A 19509-nucleotide genomic window follows, 5' to 3' on the forward strand; every position below is an offset into this window, starting at 1 on the left:
AGCAGGGTCCTCCTCAGCCCTCTTCCCAACCCCTCTAAGACCAGCAGCAGGGTCATCCACATCCCTTGATCAAGTTGCCTGTGAAAGAAACTACTGTCACATCGTCCTGAACGTGAATGCTATCCTATGCTGCGACCTGTGCACGTGTGTTTTGATTTAGAAAGTAATGGGGATAACCTCAGCTACAAGACGAAACCTGGCTTTCGTGGAATTGACTGATAAGCATTGACATGTTAACTGATAATGGTTATTAATGGTCCGTCAAAAGTCATTATTTGACATTTGAACACAGCAGGAGGTGCGAGTGAAAGCATGAGGAGCAAAATGTAACTTTATTCTTGCCAATCTCAGCAGACAAGCAGCCCACAGGCTTAGAGCCAGGTCAGTCAGGAGGTGGGAAGTGCCGGGTTTATTAAACGAGGGTGGGTGCAGTGGGAGTATTTAAGATACTCTTTTAAGAGGTAGGGTTTCAGATGTTTTCGGGAAGATGGGCAGGAACTCTGCTGTCCTAGCTTCAAGGAGAAGCTGGTTCCACCATTGGGGCGCCAGGACAGAGCAGAACTCGGATGTGTATCTTTAGAGATTGAATGTAGTAGTATTAGGTTCAACTGACTATAGTTACTGAAGGAGTCTCTTCTGTCAGAAGGGTCCCCCCACAGGCGGCAGGTGTACAGAAGGTGTTCCCTCACCATGTCCTTCTCACTTCATTCTATTCTGCCTCCCATAGCCACTCGGTACACTCTATACCTCTGTCCTCAATCAGTTTCACCTCATGCCAATCTTTACCAGCTAAAGCCTCGACCAGTCCCTTGTGTTCAGCTACAGTTGGTATTTGTGGGTAGTATTTACCAGTACTCAGGTCAGGCACGCACCTCTCATCCCAAGGCCAATCTACACTCCACCCCCTATAATATTTTTGGGAACAGTATAGTCTTTAGGGCATGGGTATTCAAATCATACCCTACATGGCCCGGTACCTGCTGGTTTTCTGTTCTACCTGATAATTAATTACACACACCTGGGTGTAAATCAGTCCCTGCTTAGAGGCGAGCCATGGAAAAATGCAGTGGAACTGGCTTCGTTGTCCAGAGTTGAGTTTGAAGGCTTTAGGGGTTAATGCATAGCAGCTCTCACAATTTTCTTTTACCTTAACTTGGACCAAGACCACCGGGAGGTATGTCAAATGTTTATCTGTTCACAAAAAAAGGAGGAAAGTTAGTGTCAGCTAACTTTCCTTTTGGTGAACGGGCTTCCTGTATAGACAGGTCTGCTGCTAATCGTTCAAGAGTTGTTCCTACCACCTCCAGTGCTAGCTGTGCCACTAGAGATCCTGGTTCGAGTTAAGGCTCAGTCAAAGCCGGCCGCAACCGGGAGACCCATGGGGCGGCGCACAATTGGCCCAGCGTCGTCCGGGTTAGGGGAGGGTTGGCTGGCTGGGATGTTCTGGTCCCATCGCGCACTAGCGACTCCTGTGGCGGGCCGGGCGCAGTGCACGCTGACACGGTAGCCAGGTGTACGGTGTTTCCTCCGACACATTGGTGCAGCTGGCATTCCAGGTTAAGCGGGCAATGCGGCTTGGCTGGGTTGTGTTTCGGAGGACGCACGGCTCTCGACTTTCGCCTCTCACGAGTCCATACGGAAGTTGCAGCCAGGGGACAAGACTGTAACTACCAATTAGATACCATGGAATTGGGGAGAAAAAGGGGTAGGATTTTTTTTTAAAGGAGTTGTTCCTTCCTACTGGGTGACTCACTTTTACTTGAGTCATTTTCTATTAAGGTATATTTACTTTTACTCAAATATGATAATTGGGTACTTTTTCCACCACTGTTTGACACACCTTTTCTTACTTCCACAAAGAATTCCAGAATGTATGCAACAAGCATGCCCATTTCAAACAATACAGAATTAAGGGCAGAGAGAACCCTTGGTTCTCAGATGAACTAGCTGAAATCATAAGGAAACGGAATGCTGTGTGGGCTAAAGTAAGAAGGTCTGATTCAGCCGATGATTGGATGGCTTTTAAATGCCTTCGGAATCAGGGCGTGGCTATGACCCGAAAGCTGAAACCAGAACACTACCTCAAATCTACTACTGATAATCTGAATAATCCTTCTTACATGTTGGCAAGTAGTGAAAAGTTTTGAGTACAAACATGATGCACAGCTCCTTAGACAACTGGTTGTCTCAAAAGGTGGTAACTGAGAGAACCTGTATTCTGAACTATTTAAATCAACATTTTGTCGATGCAGGTGGATTATTTGATAGGGTTAAAGGTCAACGTTAAGACCCCTGTGAAATTAACTGACACTCCTGAGCACTCCTTCTCGCCCTTCTCTGTCTCAGAGGTCCATAGAGCCCTGAAAGCAATTGATGTCAAAATATCAACTGGCCCTGATGATCTAGATCCCCGTCTGCAGACATCATTGCTCCCCCTTTAACATGCATCTTTAACCTCACCCTAGAATGCAATGAAATCCTAGGTTGTGGAAATCAGCATTGGTCCTACCTCTTTTGAAAGGAAGTATTCCCACTCTACTGAATAACTATCGACCCATATCTAAATAGTCTATTCCGGAAAAGGTATTGGAGTCCCTGGTCAATAAGCAGTTTAAGGCCTACCTCCGGGAAAACAATATTTTGAGTGCTATGCAATCAGGTGTCAGGTCTGGCCAAAGCACTGTCACAGCAACTTTGAAGGCTTTGAATGATGTTTACTGTACTCTGGATAGGAAGCTGCGTTGTGTATCTGTATTCATAGACTTGTCAAAGGCATTTGACACTTGGACCATATTGTCTTGGTGCAGAGAGTGTTGGGATTACTGGTCATGCTCTGGAGTGGTTTGTGAACTACCTATCAAATGCCTTTATACCCAGTGTGTTAAGGCAGACAGTTGTAAGTCGGACAACATAGAGTTGTGCTCGGGAGTGCCTCAAGGATACATTTTAGGTCCCTTGATGTTTATTATCTATATCCACAACATTGGGAGACATATTAAGACAGCTGATGTACATTTTTATGCGGATGATACTGTTCTCTATTCAAACGGCAGCCGTTTGACTTTGGCTTTTGAAAAAGCTCAAACAGCTTTTGACATCATTCAACAGAATCTGTACGATTTGAAGCTCGTTCTGAATTCCTCTTAAACAAAATGCATGGTGTTTTCCAATACTAAACACTCTGAAAACCATGTAATTACTACCTAGGAAGGACATTCTATAGAGCAAGTCAAAATGTACAAATATCTGGGAGTTTGGGTGGATGAGAAGTTGAGCTTCACCACCCATGTAGAGAACCTTGTCAGAAAACTCAAGCTGTGTATTGGGTTTTATTACTGGCACAAGGCTGTTTTTTCCTTTGGCGCCAAAAAGGAGTTGATTCATTGTACTTTTCTCTCTGTATTGGCCTATGGTGATACTATTTATGTACAAGCCTGAAGCTCTACACTGAAGGCTCTTGACTCTGTGTACCATGCAGCCCTTCGTTTTTGTCGCCAATCAGATCTACACAGGGCTGTTGGGTGGACATCACTAGCAACCCGCAGGCTCCAACGCTGGTATATTCTATTTGTAAGGCCATTTTAGGAAAACTGCAATTTGATCTATCCTCTCTTCTGGCTTGAAATGAAAACACATACAAGCTCAGATCTCAGTCTTGTTTTATGCTACGAGTCCTGAAGAATTAGAACCAAGCATGGGAAAAAGGTCCTTTCGTTGCTCAGCCCCTTGGTCTTGGAATTCTCTCTATCTTTCTACCCTGAGTGACCAGGCTTTTAAAGAGAGAAAAGTGATAGAGAGATGGAAGGATGCATGAGGGGATAAGAGGGCAGATGTCAAATGAGAGGGGAAGAGACGGACATAAAATACGCTAAATGTGAGCAAGCGAGAGTAAGGACAAGAGGAGAGAGATATTGGCCTACCAAACACCATTAAAATAGTCATCAGCCTCCCCTTCCCGTGTTATGTAACAGAGTGACAGCCTGACTTTACTGCAGCTCTACCAGCTTTACTGTAGGTCACTGCCTTTACCAGTCCCCTTTGGATCTTAACTAATACCACTTTAAGATACCAAATACCAGCGGTCATTAGTTAACAACCAAACACCATTATCATTTATAACATCAGAAGCAGCGGTAGTTAGGGAGATTTGAAAAAATGACTGACCAAGTAACAGTGATTTGGGAAAACTTAGTCAAACTCATGCTCAGTCCAATATCCATGGATATCCACGCTGCGATATCACACCTCTCATTATGGCTTCCCAGGCCACATCTTGGCTCTAGAGTAGCACTGAACTGGCTAAATATCTATGACACTGTTAATTATAAAGTGCTTATGATTGAACCACGAGAGGAGGGGGCGGGAGAGTGCCAAATACCAGGGCTGGAGCTTTAAAGGGCTGCCTGAGGTATCATGGCAATATGTGTGCACACACACACACACACCTCCTGGCACAGTCCTCACAGGAGGGTCACAACATTTCCGTCCCACCTAAATTTAGTCAAGCTAATTTGAGAGGCACTCCACTAGGGGGTGTGCACATGCACATGCACATTCACGTCTACAGTACCAGTCAAAAGTTTGGACACACCTACTCAGTCCAGAGTTTTCCTTTATTTTTACTATTTTCTACATTGTAGAATCAAAACTATGAAATAACACATATGGAATCATGTAGTAACCAAAAAAGTGTTAAACAAATGAAAATATATTTTATACTTTAGATTTTTCAAAGTAGCCACCCTTTGCTTTAATGACAGCTTTGCACACTCTTGGCATTTTCTCAACCAGATTCATGAGGTAGTCACCTGGAATGCATTTAAATTAACAGGTGTGACTTGTTAAAAGTTAATTTGTGGAATTTATTTCCTTCTTAATGCATTTGAGCCAATCAGTTGTGTTGTGACAAGGTAGGGTTGGTATACAGAATATAACACTATTTGGTGAAAGACCAAGCCCAAATTATGGCAAGAACAGCTCAAATAAGAAAAGAGAAACAGTCCATCATTACTTTAAGACATGAAGGTCAGTCAATCCGGAAAATGTTAAGAACTTTGAAAGTTTCTTCAAGTGAAGTCGCAAAAACCATGAAGCGCTATGATGAAACTGGCTCTCATGAGGACCTCCACAGGAAAGGAAGACACAGAGTTACCTCTGCTGCAGAGGATTAGTTCATTAGATTTACCAGCCTCAGAAATTGCAGCCCAAATAAATGCTTCACAGAGTTCAGGTAACAGACACATTTCAACATCAACTGTTCAGAGGAGACTGTGTGAATCAGGCCTTCATGGTTGTATTGCTGCAAAGAAACCACTACTAAAGGACACCAATAATAAGAAGAGACTTGCTTGGGCCAAGAAACACGAGCACTGGACCAGTTGAAATCTGTCCTTTGTTCTGATGAGTCCAAATGAGAGATTTTTGGTTCCAACCGTAGTGTCTTTGTGAGATGCAGAGTAGGTGAACGGATGATCTCTGCATGTGTGGTTCCCACCGTGAAGCACGGAGGAGGTGGTTTGATGGTGTGGGGGTGCTTTGCTGGTGACACTGTCAATGACTTATTTAGAATTCAAGTCACACTTAACCATCATGGCTACCACAGCATTCTGCAGCAATACGCCATTCCATCTGGTCTGCGCTTAGTGGGACTATCATTTGTTTTTCAACAGCACAATGATCCAACACACCTCCAGGCTGTGTAAGGGCTATTTGACCAAGAAGGAGAGAGATGAAGTGTTACATCAGATGACCTGGCCTCCTCAAGCACCTGACCTCAACCCAATTGAGATGGTTTGGGATGGGTTGGACCGCAGAGTGAAGGAAAAGAAGCCAACAAGTGCTCAGCCTATGTTGGAACTTCTTCAAGACTGTTGGAAAAGCATTCCAGGTGAAGCTGGTTTAGAGAATGCCAAGAGTGTGCAAAGCTGTCATCAAGGCAAAGTGTGGCTACTTTGAAGAATCTAACATCTAAAATGTATTTTTGATTTGTTTAACACTTTTTGGTTACTACACGGTTCCACATGTGTTATTTCATAGTTTGGATGTCTTCACTATTATTCTACAATGTAGAAAATAGTTTAAAAAAATACAAACCCTTGAATGAGTAGCTGTTCTAAAACTTTTGACTGGTACTGTACACTCTCACACACTTCGACCTTCAGGAGTTCCACTTAAATCAAATGTTGACTTAGTCCCCTAAACCATTTGTCACAAGGATGACGCTGGAGAGACGAAGCAGGTACGGGGAGTAACATTTAATAAATAACGGACATGGAACGAGACATAAACAGCGTTAGCAAACAGAAAACAATCAATGCAGAAGCGGGGAACAGAGCTGGGGAACTGACACATATAGGGGAGGAAATGAACAGGTGATAAGAGAGTCCAGGTGAGTCCAATAACGCTGATGCGCGTGACGAGGAAAGGCAGGTGTACGTGATGGATGGCAGGAGTGAGTGATGCAAGGCATTCTGGCGCCCTCAAGCGCCAGGGGGAGGGGAAGAGCGGGAGCAGATGTGACACCATTATAATGGACACACTTAATATCATCACTGTCTAATGTCACTTCCTCTTCCTGTGTGTGTCATATCCTGGAAGGAGGAGGCAACATGGTAGCCATAGACGGGATCGTACTGCACGTATAGAGGATGTAAGAGTTCCTCCCTGCACTCTCTGTATACCTCTCCATCTTTACTGCTCTACATCTAACGAGTGTAGGACCATTTTACAAACCGCTACTAGCTCCGCTGCCCCCTCTAGTGGAACAATACAGCATTTTCTCTAATAGCACTATGTTTCATGACTTCCTGAGAAAGATTACACAAAATGAAGTATTAACATGTTGAGCATGACCAGGGGCTCATTACCAACGAAGGCATGTGTTGTTGCCTATTTGACATGGCACTATTGGCCTTGCTCCACCTCACTGCGCACGGACCACTCTCTCACTTTACTCCTCCCTTCATCCCTCACCGCGCGAGCCCAGCGTCAGGTAGAGTAGCACACCTGTTTACTGTACCGCCAAAGCCCACACACACAACCGATTTAGTACCCTAAATCACTAATACAGGGTCAGATATTGTTATCTGTTCCCAGATGTGGCAAGTTATATTTCGAAGCTACGGGACATTAGTATTCCATTACAGATAGCATTATCAATAGGAACTGGCATGTCAACCACGTGTGACACTTCATTCACTATTAGGCATACAGTACAAGAACAGCTATGAGTGAGCGGAACGTTGAGGCACAATCTGCCCTTTGACATCGCACATCGGTTCTGTGTTCGACAGTTGAGTGCAGCAGAATGCCTTTCGATCAGTTCTAGGTGCAGCAGGCAGTTTGATTGGAGGATGTTGGTTTTCCCTCTGCCTTGAATACTTGACGGCTCCAACACACACTGCGTTCTGTGTCTAAAAATAATCTACCGAGACATCCGTACTGACCCCTCCTCTCAGCCCCAGAGAGAGAGAGACAGAGAGCTGTTGTCACAAATCGCATCTCAAACCACAGAAAAGGTTTCTATATCTACTACAAAAGGCTGAGTTTTTCCATTGAGTATGAGAGAGAGAGAGAGAGAGAGAGAGAGAGAGAGAGAGAGAGAGAGAGAGAGAGAGAGAGAGAGAGAGAGAGAGAGAGAGAGAGAGAGAGAGAGAGAGAGAGAGAGAGAGAGAGAGAGGAAGTGCGTTTGGTATCTCTCTTTAGACACAGGATGTATTGGGGCCGTTGAGCTGTGAGTCGTACCTCTGTGCTTTACCTCTGTATTTCAGAGACATAGTGAAGGTGTGACAGCCACAACCAGTGTGAGAGCGGCCCACACAACACACAATGGCGCAACCACTGACTGAATTACAGTGACATTGTTACTGAATAGACTAAGATGGTTGAACTATTATTTGTAAATTGATCAAAAATATTAATTTGGCAATTTTACATGGCAAATTGTGTCTTGGTCTGAGGAATTGTGAGGATTGCTCACAGCAGGCTCAGCTGTCACACACATCAGTGTCTCACATGATCATACCATTATACATCCCTTTATTTACCGTATGTTGTCTGTTTGGTTTTTATTTTCTTCATCTTTCCTGTTGTTGTCGTCGTCGTCGTCGTCATGCTGTCTCTGTCGCTGTGTCTCGTTGTGTTTTGTCCAAACCCTCTACTCTCCATAGAGGAAATTTCAAGTGATTTCTCTGTGATTTGTCTTTTTTTAAAGTTCGATATGTAATAGGAGTTTTTATTTATTTTTATGAAACTGTATCAGAGCTTGTTTTTTGTAATTTGAGAGTGTGGGTATAATATAATATATAAGATAATGTGATATCACTCAACTCAAAGCTTGCATGACCTCAATTCTAATCTTTGGCAAGACCAGAACCCATTGTGCTGTTTGTTTTTAAGTCAGATTCTATCCAAAGACGAGGCCTGGGCTAAGCCCTATAAATAGTAACGATTTTTCTTGAAATCAGCCTGTGTGGATTTGAATTGAGAAGTTGGGCTTTCATTGGGTTGGTGTGTGTGTGTGTGATAATCACATAGGATTATAACAACACAAAGAGAACAATTAAGAGAAAATCAGTGTGCTTGGGCCACCATTAGTAGCAAAGGATATTTGATCCAAAGTTTCCTGACTAGTTTCAGTTGAAATTACTGCTCATTGATCTATGTTGAATGAATTACCCTTTCAGCACTCACTGTAGAATCGAACTGAATTTGAACCAAAGCATTAGCTAAGAATCATCAAACGTTCTCGGTGATTGTCTCTTGAAGCTGTTGTATAATCCCACAAGGCAGACACTACCTTAGATGTTCAGTGTTGCTAACTGACCTGAATCTATCTGCTCTTCTTGCTCTTCCTATTTTAATCTACTGTGTTTTAATGTGTGTTTTCTAGAATCCTACCTAGCCACTAATCAATATTAAAACCAGTGTGATGATACTGTTGAAAAGTGTGTGTGTGTGTGTGTGTGTGTGTGTGTGTGTGTGTGTGTGTGTGTGTGTGTGTGTGTGTGTGTGTGTGTGTGTGTGTGTGTGTGTGTGTGTGTGTGTGTGTGTGTGTGTGTGTGTGTGTGTGTGTGTGTGTGTGTGTGTGTGTGTGTGTGTGTGCGCAAGCTGGTGTTTTTCAAGCCTGTGACTGGATGTATGCAACCAACCGCCCATTCCAGTGCTCTTAGGCCATTAGACTGTTAAACAGCCATCACTAACACAGAGAGACTGCTGCCTACAGACAGACTTAAAATCATTGGCCACTTTAAATGGATCACTAGTCACTTTAATAATGTTTACATATCTTGCATTACTCATCTCATAGGTATATACTGTATTTTATACCGTCTAGTGCATCTTGCCTATGCCGCTCTGTCATGGCTCATCCATATATTTATATATATATATTCTTATTCCATTCCTTTACTTAGATTTGTGTGTATTAGGTAGTCGTTGTGGAATTGTTAGATTACATGTTAGATATTGCTGCGCTTTCGGGAACTAGAAACACAAGCATTTCGCTACACTCGCAATAACGTCTGTTAACCATGGGTATGTGACCAATAACATCTGCTAACCATGGGTTTGTGACCATTAACGTCTGCTAACCATGGGTATGTGACCAATAACATCTGCTAACCATGGATATGTGACCAGTAACGTCTGCTAACCATGGGTATGTGACCAATAATGTCTGCTGACCATGGGTAATTGACCAATAACGTCTGCTAACCATGGGTATGTGACCATTAACATCTGCTAACCATGGGTATGTGACCATTAACGTCTGCTAACCATGGGTATGTGACCATTAACATCTGCTAACCATGGGTATGTGACCAATAACATCTGCTAACCATGGGTATGTGACCAATATAGTCTGCTAACCATGTATATGTGACCAATAACATCTGCTAACCATGGGTATGTGACCAATAACATCTGCTAACCACGTGTATGTGACCAATAACATCTGCTAACCATGGGTATGTGACCAATAACATCTGCTAACCACGTGTATGTGACCAATAACATCTGCTAACCATGTGTATGTGACCAATAACATCTGCTAACCATGGGTATGTGACCAATAACATCTGCTAACCATGTGTATGTGACCAATAACATCTGCTAACCACGTGTATGTGACAAATAACGTCTGCTAACCATGTGACCAATAACGTCTGCTGACCATGGGTATGTGACCAATACCGTCTGCTAACCACGTGTATGTGACCAATAACGTCTGCTAACCATGTGTATGTGACCAATAACATCTGCTAACCATGTGTATGTGACCAATGACATCAGCTAACCATGTGTATGTGACCAATAACATCTGATAACCATGTGACCAATAACATCTGCTGACCATGTGACCATTAACGTCTGCTGACCATGGGTATGTGACCAATAACATCTGCTAACCACGTGTATGTGACAAATAACGTCTGCTAACCATGTGACCAATAACGTCTGCTGACCATGGGTATGTGACCAATAACGTCTGCTAACCATGTGTATGTGACCAATAACGTCTGCTAACCATGTGTATGTGACCAATAACATCTGCTAACCATGTGTATGTGACCAATGACATCAGCTAACCATGTGTATGTGACCAATAACATCTGATAACCATGTGACCAATAACATCTGCTGACCATGTGACCATTAACGTCTGCTGACCATGGGTATGTGACCAATAACGTCTGCTAACCATGTGTATGTGACCAATAACATCTGCTAACCATGCGTATGTGACCAATAACGTCTGCTAACCATGTGTATGTGACCAATAACGTCTGCTAACCATGTGACCAATAACATCTGCTAACCATGTGACCAATAACATCTGCTAACAATGTGACCAATAACATCTGCTAACCATGTGTATGTGACCAATAACATCTGCTAACCATGTGTATGTGACCAATAACGTCTGCTAACCATGTGTATGTGACCAATAACATCTGCTAACCATGGGAATGTGACCAATAGCGTCTGCTAACCATGTGTATGTGACCAATAACATCTGCTAACCATGTGTATGTGACCAATAACGTCTGCTAACCATGTGTATGTGACCAATAACGTCTGCTAACCATGTGTATGTGACCAATAACGTCTGCTAACCATGTGTATGTGACCAATAACGTCTGCTAACCATGTGTATGTGACCAATAACGTCTGCTAACCATGTGTATGTGACCAATAACGTCTGCTAACCATGGGTATGTGACCAATAAAATATGTTTTGACTTACGTCCTTCCTCCTTTTTTCTCCCTGGTTGCTATGGTTACAGGGCAGCCCTTGACTCCGCCCACCAGGTCCAGACCCTGAGTGTTCTGGAGGGTACACCTTAGGCCAGGGGCATGCACACCATCATCAGGTACAATACACACTACACACTACATTTGCTGTTATTCTAGCTAGCTTGCAAGGGATAAGATCATTGCCAGCCAATATGGTAATGGTACAGATAGACCGACCGGCTGGGTCGCGTCTCTAGCAACCGAACCGATAGAACGAACAACCAGCCAGCTTGGGTAGAAACCCTAGATTTGTGCCGGGACAATATCAAGTGGAAAGATTAAATAGTTTGAATAAATAATGTTTTCAATGAAAATATATTCTTTGAATATGTTGGTAACCCATTGTATAAAAGTGATAATGCCGTCGAAGCCGGTGTTTGGAGGATATATTTGCACGGTTTGCCGGCCCTTGACTTTGTCTTGAGCCTAACAACACGGTGCCAATATGTCCTCCTAGCACCGGCTTCTCTGGCATTATCACTTAAATGGCCAAGGTCAGTAGCATATTAAGAGATTTTTGCCAGGTTTTAGAACGGATACCACGTTAGCGCCTTTAGTCTCAAAATGTCGGTGAAGTAACGATACGAGACCGCTTCCGACAACTCCCTATGAAATGAGCCGCCGTTAGCGAGAAAAACAGAGCAGCGAATTAAACCCACATTTTATAGAATAGTATTTGGGATAGTAACGTCTATCCAAGTCGGTACTGTGTTGTGGTGTTAACAAATTCCCTATCTGATTTAACTGGACATAGTCAAAGGTCTTGAAAACTATCAGAAATAAACAGCACAATTCAGAAGCGTTAATTACCACCCAGCTATGGAGGAGAACGTGGAGCTCTCAGAACGTTCAGACAGAAACCGCGTTGGTCCAGCTCTCTACATATATAGTATATGACTCTGCAATACACAGTATAACTACTACTTCTTTAACTGATGTGTAACTACCCACCACTACTAGTCAGGTACTGTACCAACATGCCCCAGGTCGATGGCATCCACACCATCATCAGATACCAGTAATAATCACTGCACTACTCATTACTGTCCTACTCAGTATAACGACTCACTGACAGAGTCAGATCATAACACAGGCGGGTCAATGAGATGCATAAACGTACTGTAGAAAACATTCACTTCCACAATGTGGGTTGATGTGACTACATGGTCCATAGGGTCTCTTTTTATCTGTCTGACCCCTGACCCCTAACAAAGAGACGAGCAGGGATGAATTCATCTTCTACTCTAAGAGACGTGATGTGTCTGCTGATTGAAAGAGCTCTCTCCTTCCTCCCCTCACAGGTATGTGTGTGTGTGAGAGAGAGAGAGAGAGAGAGAGAGAGAGAGAGAGAGAGAGAGAGAGAGAGAGAGAGAGAGAGAGGGGGCGGGGGGAGGAGATGGAAACAGAGTGTAAGAGATGGAAAGACAGCATTAAGAGGTCAAGATTGAGAGATGGTGAGAGAGAGAGAGAGAAAAAGAAGAGAGAGAGAGAGCGGAAGGAAGAGAGAGACTGGTCTCTGGAGCATGGAAACTGTCAATCCACCGCAGTGGAAAGTTCTCACAAACCAAAAAGACACACACATACAGCAACTGCACAAACACACCAGTTAACTTGAAATCGCACAGCAACTACAGTGTGCTAAAGTATGGCGTGTATGTACCACCTACTAGAGCCATAGGTGTTAGAGTAAATAAGTGTTTTATTGACTGAGTTCACCACTGACCATCAATCTGATCTAGTTTAGTGTGGACAACTGAAAACGCACCATGGGTTTGTTGTCTTCAGATCTGTACACACGTCTGAGCTCATCCTCCCTCTCGCTCTCTTTCCACAGAGACATACAGTTTAGACACCACAGGGAGAGGACTATGAAGGGAGAACTTTTCATGGGAAGAGGGTTAGTTCAGATTTCTTTATTTCTCTTCCTGTCTGTCTGTCTGTCCATCTCTCTCTCTAACTTTCTCCTACCCATTCACTTGTTTCCCCTCTCTCCGGTTCAGTCATCTAGTTCCCTCTGATAAAAAAATACTCTCTTTATCATCTAAATGAGCTCCTTATAACCAGGTTTCCATCCAACCTTTTTATGCGAGTAAAGTACGTCGGATAAAAAATGTATGACTGGCCAAATGTCCAGAAAACGAAATACGCTAGACAAGGTGCCATCTTTTCGTGTCGGTAAAATGAATCATGCGAGAAATGTCAGTGGAAATACTTTTATGCGCAAATATTGATATAATCACCTTCATACCGAAGTAAAGTTGGAGTCAAGAGGTTGACATGTTGTGTGGTCCTCCCACTACGACTTGTCAGGAAAGCATGCAGTTTATTAGGCTACAGAAGTAATAAGTGATGAACTTCACATTGTGGTGAAAATGCAAGGTGATGAGCTTGATGCTATTTTCCAATACATATTGATGGTCTTCTTCGGGTGACATGATCATCGATGCTTGGCTGCTGTTTGACAAATATAAATAATATTGCTCTTTTGTTCATAATAATGTCATCATGTAGGCTACACAGTACGCGTGCTTTAGCCAACAGCGAGCAGATACCTGCATAATGTTGGCTAGAGCTCATGTGCCAATACCGGAATGGGCACACCGCCATATAACCGGAAAAAAATTGTGAGAAAACATGATGGAAACCCATTCATTTAAATGCTAAATGTATTTTGATGTGCACTACGTCATGCACAGCCTTTTATCTGCAACAAGTCAATTTGATTGGAACACATCTCTGGTGTGAAAATGCGCATATTGTTTTTATGCAGATTTTTAAAAATATTCACATGAAAATCTGTCACCAATTGGATGGAAACCTAGCTTTTGATAACATCTTTAATCTAATATTAGATGTGAACGCAATCCTGTTTATTTGTCAGCCAGTGTTGTCATAATGAACAGTATAGCATTGTTATCTTGTACATGTTCTTGTTCTTAAATGTATTTACTGTACTCAGTTGTCAGTCAGTGTGTTAATACAGTTGAAGTCGGAAGTTTACATACACTTAGGTTGGAGTCATTAAAACTCGTTTTTCAACCACCCCACAAATTTCTTGTTAACAAACTATAGTTTTGGCAAGTCAGTTAGGACATCTACTTTGTGCATGACACAAGTCATTTTTCCAACAATTGTTTAATGAACAAATGAACCAGACTTGTGGAGGTCTACCATTTTTTTCTGAGGTCTTGGCTGATTACTTTTGATTTTCCCATGATGTCAAGCAAAGAGGCACTGAGTATGAAGGTAGGCCTTGAAATACATCCACAGGTACACCTCCAATTGACTCAAATGATGTCAATTAGCCTATCAGAAGCTTCTAAAGCCATGACATCATTTCTGACATCAATTTTCCAAGCTGTTTAAAGGCACAGTCAACTTAGTGTATGTAAACTTCCATCCTGCGAGCGGGAGAGATCATGGAGCCAGCGCTCCAGGCGGTGTGTAAAGATGTCCGCATCGGGAAGATCCTCATCCAGACCAACCAGGACACAGGAGAACCAGAGGTATGAAGAAGATCCTCATCCAAACCAACCAGGACACAGGAGAACCAGAGGTATGAAGAAGATCCTCATCCAAACCAACCAGGACACAGGAGAACCAGAGGTATGAAGAAGATCCTCATCCAAACCAACCAGGACACAGGAGAACCAGAGGTATGAAGAAGATCCTCATCCAAACCAACCAGGACACAGGAGAACCAGAGGTATGAAGAAGATCCTCATCCAAACCAACCAGGACACAGGAGAACCAGAGGTATGAAGAAGATCCTCATCCAAACCAACCAGGACACAGGAGAACCAGAGGTATGAAGAAGATCCTCATCCAAACCAACCAGGACACAGGAGAACCAGAGATATGAAAAAGATCCTCATCCAACCAACCAGGACACAAGAGAACCAGAAGTTTGAATCTTCCTCCCAGCTGCACTACCTGCGTCTGCCTAAGAACATCAGTGAGGACCATGTGATTCTGATGGACTGCACCGTGTCAACAGGAGCTGCTTCCATGATGGCCGTACGAGTCCTCCTGGTGGGTGAACACATTAGGGGCATACTTTACTTTTCTCTGTGCTATTTACCTGGTATTAACTGTCATAGAACAATGATCATTAGTAAGGTGACCCTATCTGTCTGTCTGTCCTGTCCAGGAGGATACAATCTTGCTGGTGTCTCTGCTGCTGGGTAAATTAGGTGTTCATTCTGTGGCCTACGCCTTCCCTCAGGTCAAAATCATCACCACATCATCCCCGGCATACATTCGTGGCCAAAAGTTTTGAGAATGACACAAATATTAATTTTCACAAAGTTTGCTGCTTCAGTGTCTTTAGATTGTTTTGTCAGATGTTACTATGGAATACTTAAGTATAATTACAAGCATTTCATAAGTGTCAAATACTTTTATTGACAATTACATGAAGTTGATGCAAAGAGTCAATATTTGCAATGTTGACCCTTCTTTTTCAAGACGTCTGCAAACCGCTATGGCATGCTGTCAATTAACTTCTGCGCCACATCCTGACTGATGGCTGCCCATTCTTGCATAATCAATGCTTGGAGTTTGTCAGAATTTGGTTTTTTTGTTTTTGTTTGTCCACCCGCATCTTGAGGATTGACCACAAGTTCTCAATGGGATTATGGTCTGGGGAGTTTCCTGGCCATGGACCCAAAATATCGATGTTTTGTTCCCCGAGCCACTTAGTTATCACTTTTGCCTTATGGCAAGGTGCTCCATCATGCTGGAAAAGGCATTGTTCGTCACCAAACTCTTCCTGGATGGTTGAGAGAAGTTGCTCTCGGAGGATGGTTGAGAGAAGTTGCTCTCGGAGGATGTGTTGGTACCATTCTTTATTCATGGCTGTGTTCTTAGGCAAAATTGTGAGTGAGCCCACTCCCTTGGCTGAGAAGCAACCCCACACATGAATGGTCTTAGGATGCTTTACTGTTGGCATGACACAGGACTGATGGTAGCGCTCACCTTGTCTTCTCCGGACAAGCTTTTTTCCGGATACCCCAAACAATCAGAAAGGGGATTCATCAGAGAAAATGACTTTACCTCAGTCCTCAGCAGTCCAATCCCTGTACCTTATGCAGAATATCAGTCTGTCCCTGATGTTTTTCCTGGAGAGAAGTGGCTTCTTTGCTGCCATTCATGACACCAGGCCATCCTCCAAAAGTATTCGCCTCACTGTGCATGCAGATGCACTCACACCTGCCTGCTGCCATTCCTGAGCAAGCTCTGTGCTGGTGGTGCCCCGATCCCGCAGCTGAATCAACTGGTCCTGGCGCTGGCTGGACTTTCTTGGGCGCCCTGAAGCCTTCTTCACAACAATTGAACCGCTCTCCTTGAAGTTCTTGATGATCCGATAAATGGTTGATTTAGGTGCAATCTTACTGGCAGCAATATCCTTGCCTGTGAAGCCCTTTTTGTGCAAAGCAATGATGACGGCATGTGTTCCCTTGCAGGTAACCATGATTGACAGAGGAAGAACAATGATTCCAAGCACCTCCTTTTGAAGCTTCCAGTCTGTTATTCAAACTCAATCAGCATGACAGAGTGATCTCCAGCCTTGTCCTCGTCAACACTCACACCTGTGTTAAAAAGAGAATCACTGACATGATGTCAGCTGGTCCTTTTGTGGCAGGGCTGAAATGCAGTGGAATTTTTGGGGGGGGATTCAGGTCATTTGCATGGCAAGAGGGACTTTGCAATTTATCTGATCCCTCTTCATAACATTCTGGAGTATATGCAAATTGCCATCATACAAACTGAGGCAGCACACTTTGTGAAAATTAATATTTATGTAATTCTCAAAATTTTTGGCAACGACTGTAGGTGAGAGACATAGTTTGTGTGTGTGCGTACATGTGTGTGTGCTCTGCTTCAGACTCTAATCTATGCTGTTGTCTTGTCCCAAGGGAATTTTGGTGACCGGTACTTTGGCACAGACACACCCCCGGACTGGAGCGATAAGGAGATGGGTGAGCACAGGCAGACTCATTTGAAGTGGACATTTGGATGATTCAGGGTTGTGCTCTTTGCGCCACTGGGCAGCTACGTGCACCTCCTCATTTTGGGGACCCAAGAGGACACCCTGGAATACTAGAGCTCCTTGTATTTCACTGAGCAAGAGAAAATGACTCAGAGATAAGCAAAGGACTGTCACGCCCTGACCGTAGAGAGCTTTTTATGTCTTTATTTTGGTTTGGTCAGGGTGTGATTTGGGTGGGCATTCTGTTCCTTTTTCTATTTCTGTGTGTTTGGCCGGGTGTGGTTCTCAACCAGAGGCAGCTGTCTATCGTTGTCTCTGATTGAGAACCATACTTAGGCAGCTTTTCCCCACCGATGCTTTGTGGGTAGTTGTTTTGTGTTTCTGCACCTGACAGGACTGTTTCGTTTTCGTTCATTTCTCTTTGTTATTTTGTTTAGTGTTTAGTTTAAATAAAAATAACATGAACACTTACCACGCTGCACTTTGGTCCACACCTTCTTCATCCGACGACCGTTACAAGGACATTATGTACAGAGAGTATGTTTTATATTTCTAGTTTCTTTTTATGACAATGTAGTTGTGTACGGTTGTAATATAAAATGTAATCTTTTTGTAATGTGAATGTTGGTTTGGTAAACTTGTATTTTTGTCTGCTTTTTGGAGGTTGTGAGCAAGTCCATTGTTTTGAAGAATGTATGTACCTAGCCTGAAGCATTTTGTGAATGTGAATTTAAAGTTAATAGCTTAGTTAACCTTTCAGAAAGCAAGCCATATAAACACACAGCCACAGTGTTCATTCTCTCTGTTCATAGAAACACACAGCCACAGTGTTCATTCTCTCTGTTCATAGAAACACACAGCCACAGTGTTCATTCTCTCTGTTCATAGAAAACACACAGCCACAGTGTTCATTCTCTCTGTTCATAGAAAACACACAGCCACAGTGTTCATTCTCTCTGTTCATAGAAACACACAGCCACAGTGTTCATTCTCTCTGTTCATAGAAACACAGCCACAGTGTTCATTCTCTCTGTTCATAGAAACACACAGCCACAGTGTTCATTCTCTCTGTTCATAGAAACACACAGCCACAGTGTTCATTCTCTCTGTTCATAGAAACACAGCCACAGTGTTCATTCTCTCTGTTCATAGAAACACACAGCCACAGTCTTCATTGTCTCTGTTCATAGAAACACACAGCCACAGTGTTCATTGTCTCTGTTCATAGAAACACAGCCACAGTGTTCATTCTCTCTGTTCATAGAAACACACAGCCACAGTGTTCATTCTCTCTGTTCATAGAAACACACAGCCACAGTGTTCATTCTCTCTGTTCATAGAAACACAGCCACAGTGTTCATTCTCTCTGTTCATAGAAACACACAGCCACAGTGTTCATTATCTCTGTTCATAGAAACACACAGCCACAGTGTTCATTCTCTCTGTTCATAGAAACACAGCCACAGTGTTCATTCTCTCTGTTCATAGAAACACACAGCCACAGTGTTCATTCTCTCTGTTCATAGAAACACACAGCCACAGTGTTCATTCTCTTTGTTCATAGAAACACAGCCACAGTGTTCATTCTCTCTGTTCATAGAAACACACAGCCACAGTCTTCATTGTCTCTGTTCATAGAAACACACAGCCACAGTGTTCATTGTCTCTGTTCATAGAAACACAGCCACAGTGTTCATTCTCTCTGTTCATAGAAACACACAGCCACAGTGTTCATTCTCTCTGTTCATAGAAACACACAGCCACAGTGTTCATTCTCTCTGTTCATAGAAACACAGCCACAGTGTTCATTCTCTCTGTTCATAGAAACACACAGCCACAGTGTTCATTCTCTCTGTTCATAGAAACACACAGCCACAGTGTTCATTCTCTCTGTTCATAGAAACACAGCCACAGTGTTCATTCTCTCTGTTCATAGAAACACACAGCCACAGTGTTCATTCTCTCTGTTCATAGAAACACACAGCCACAGTGTTCATTCTCTTTGTTCATAGAAACACAGCCACAGTGTTCATTCTCTCTGTTCATAGAAACACACAGCCACAGTCTTCATTGTCTCTGTTCATAGAAACACACAGCCACAGTGTTCATTGTCTCTGTTCATAGAAACACAGCCACAGTGTTCATTCTCTCTGTTCATAGAAACACACAGCCACAGTGTTCATTCTCTCTGTTCATAGAAACACACAGCCACAGTGTTC

General features: G+C 43.1%; 1 pseudogene; it reads left to right on the plus strand.

Moving 5' to 3' along the window:
- Positions 1-6215: 6215 nt before the first annotated feature.
- LOC139560037 (uridine-cytidine kinase-like 1) lies at positions 6216-17981 on the plus strand (annotated as a pseudogene).
- The last annotated feature ends 1528 nt before the right edge of the window (positions 17982-19509 follow it).

This window comes from Salvelinus alpinus, chromosome 30 (genome assembly GCF_045679555.1).
Source record: "Salvelinus alpinus chromosome 30, SLU_Salpinus.1, whole genome shotgun sequence".
Taxonomy (NCBI): Eukaryota; Metazoa; Chordata; class Actinopteri; order Salmoniformes; family Salmonidae; genus Salvelinus; species Salvelinus alpinus.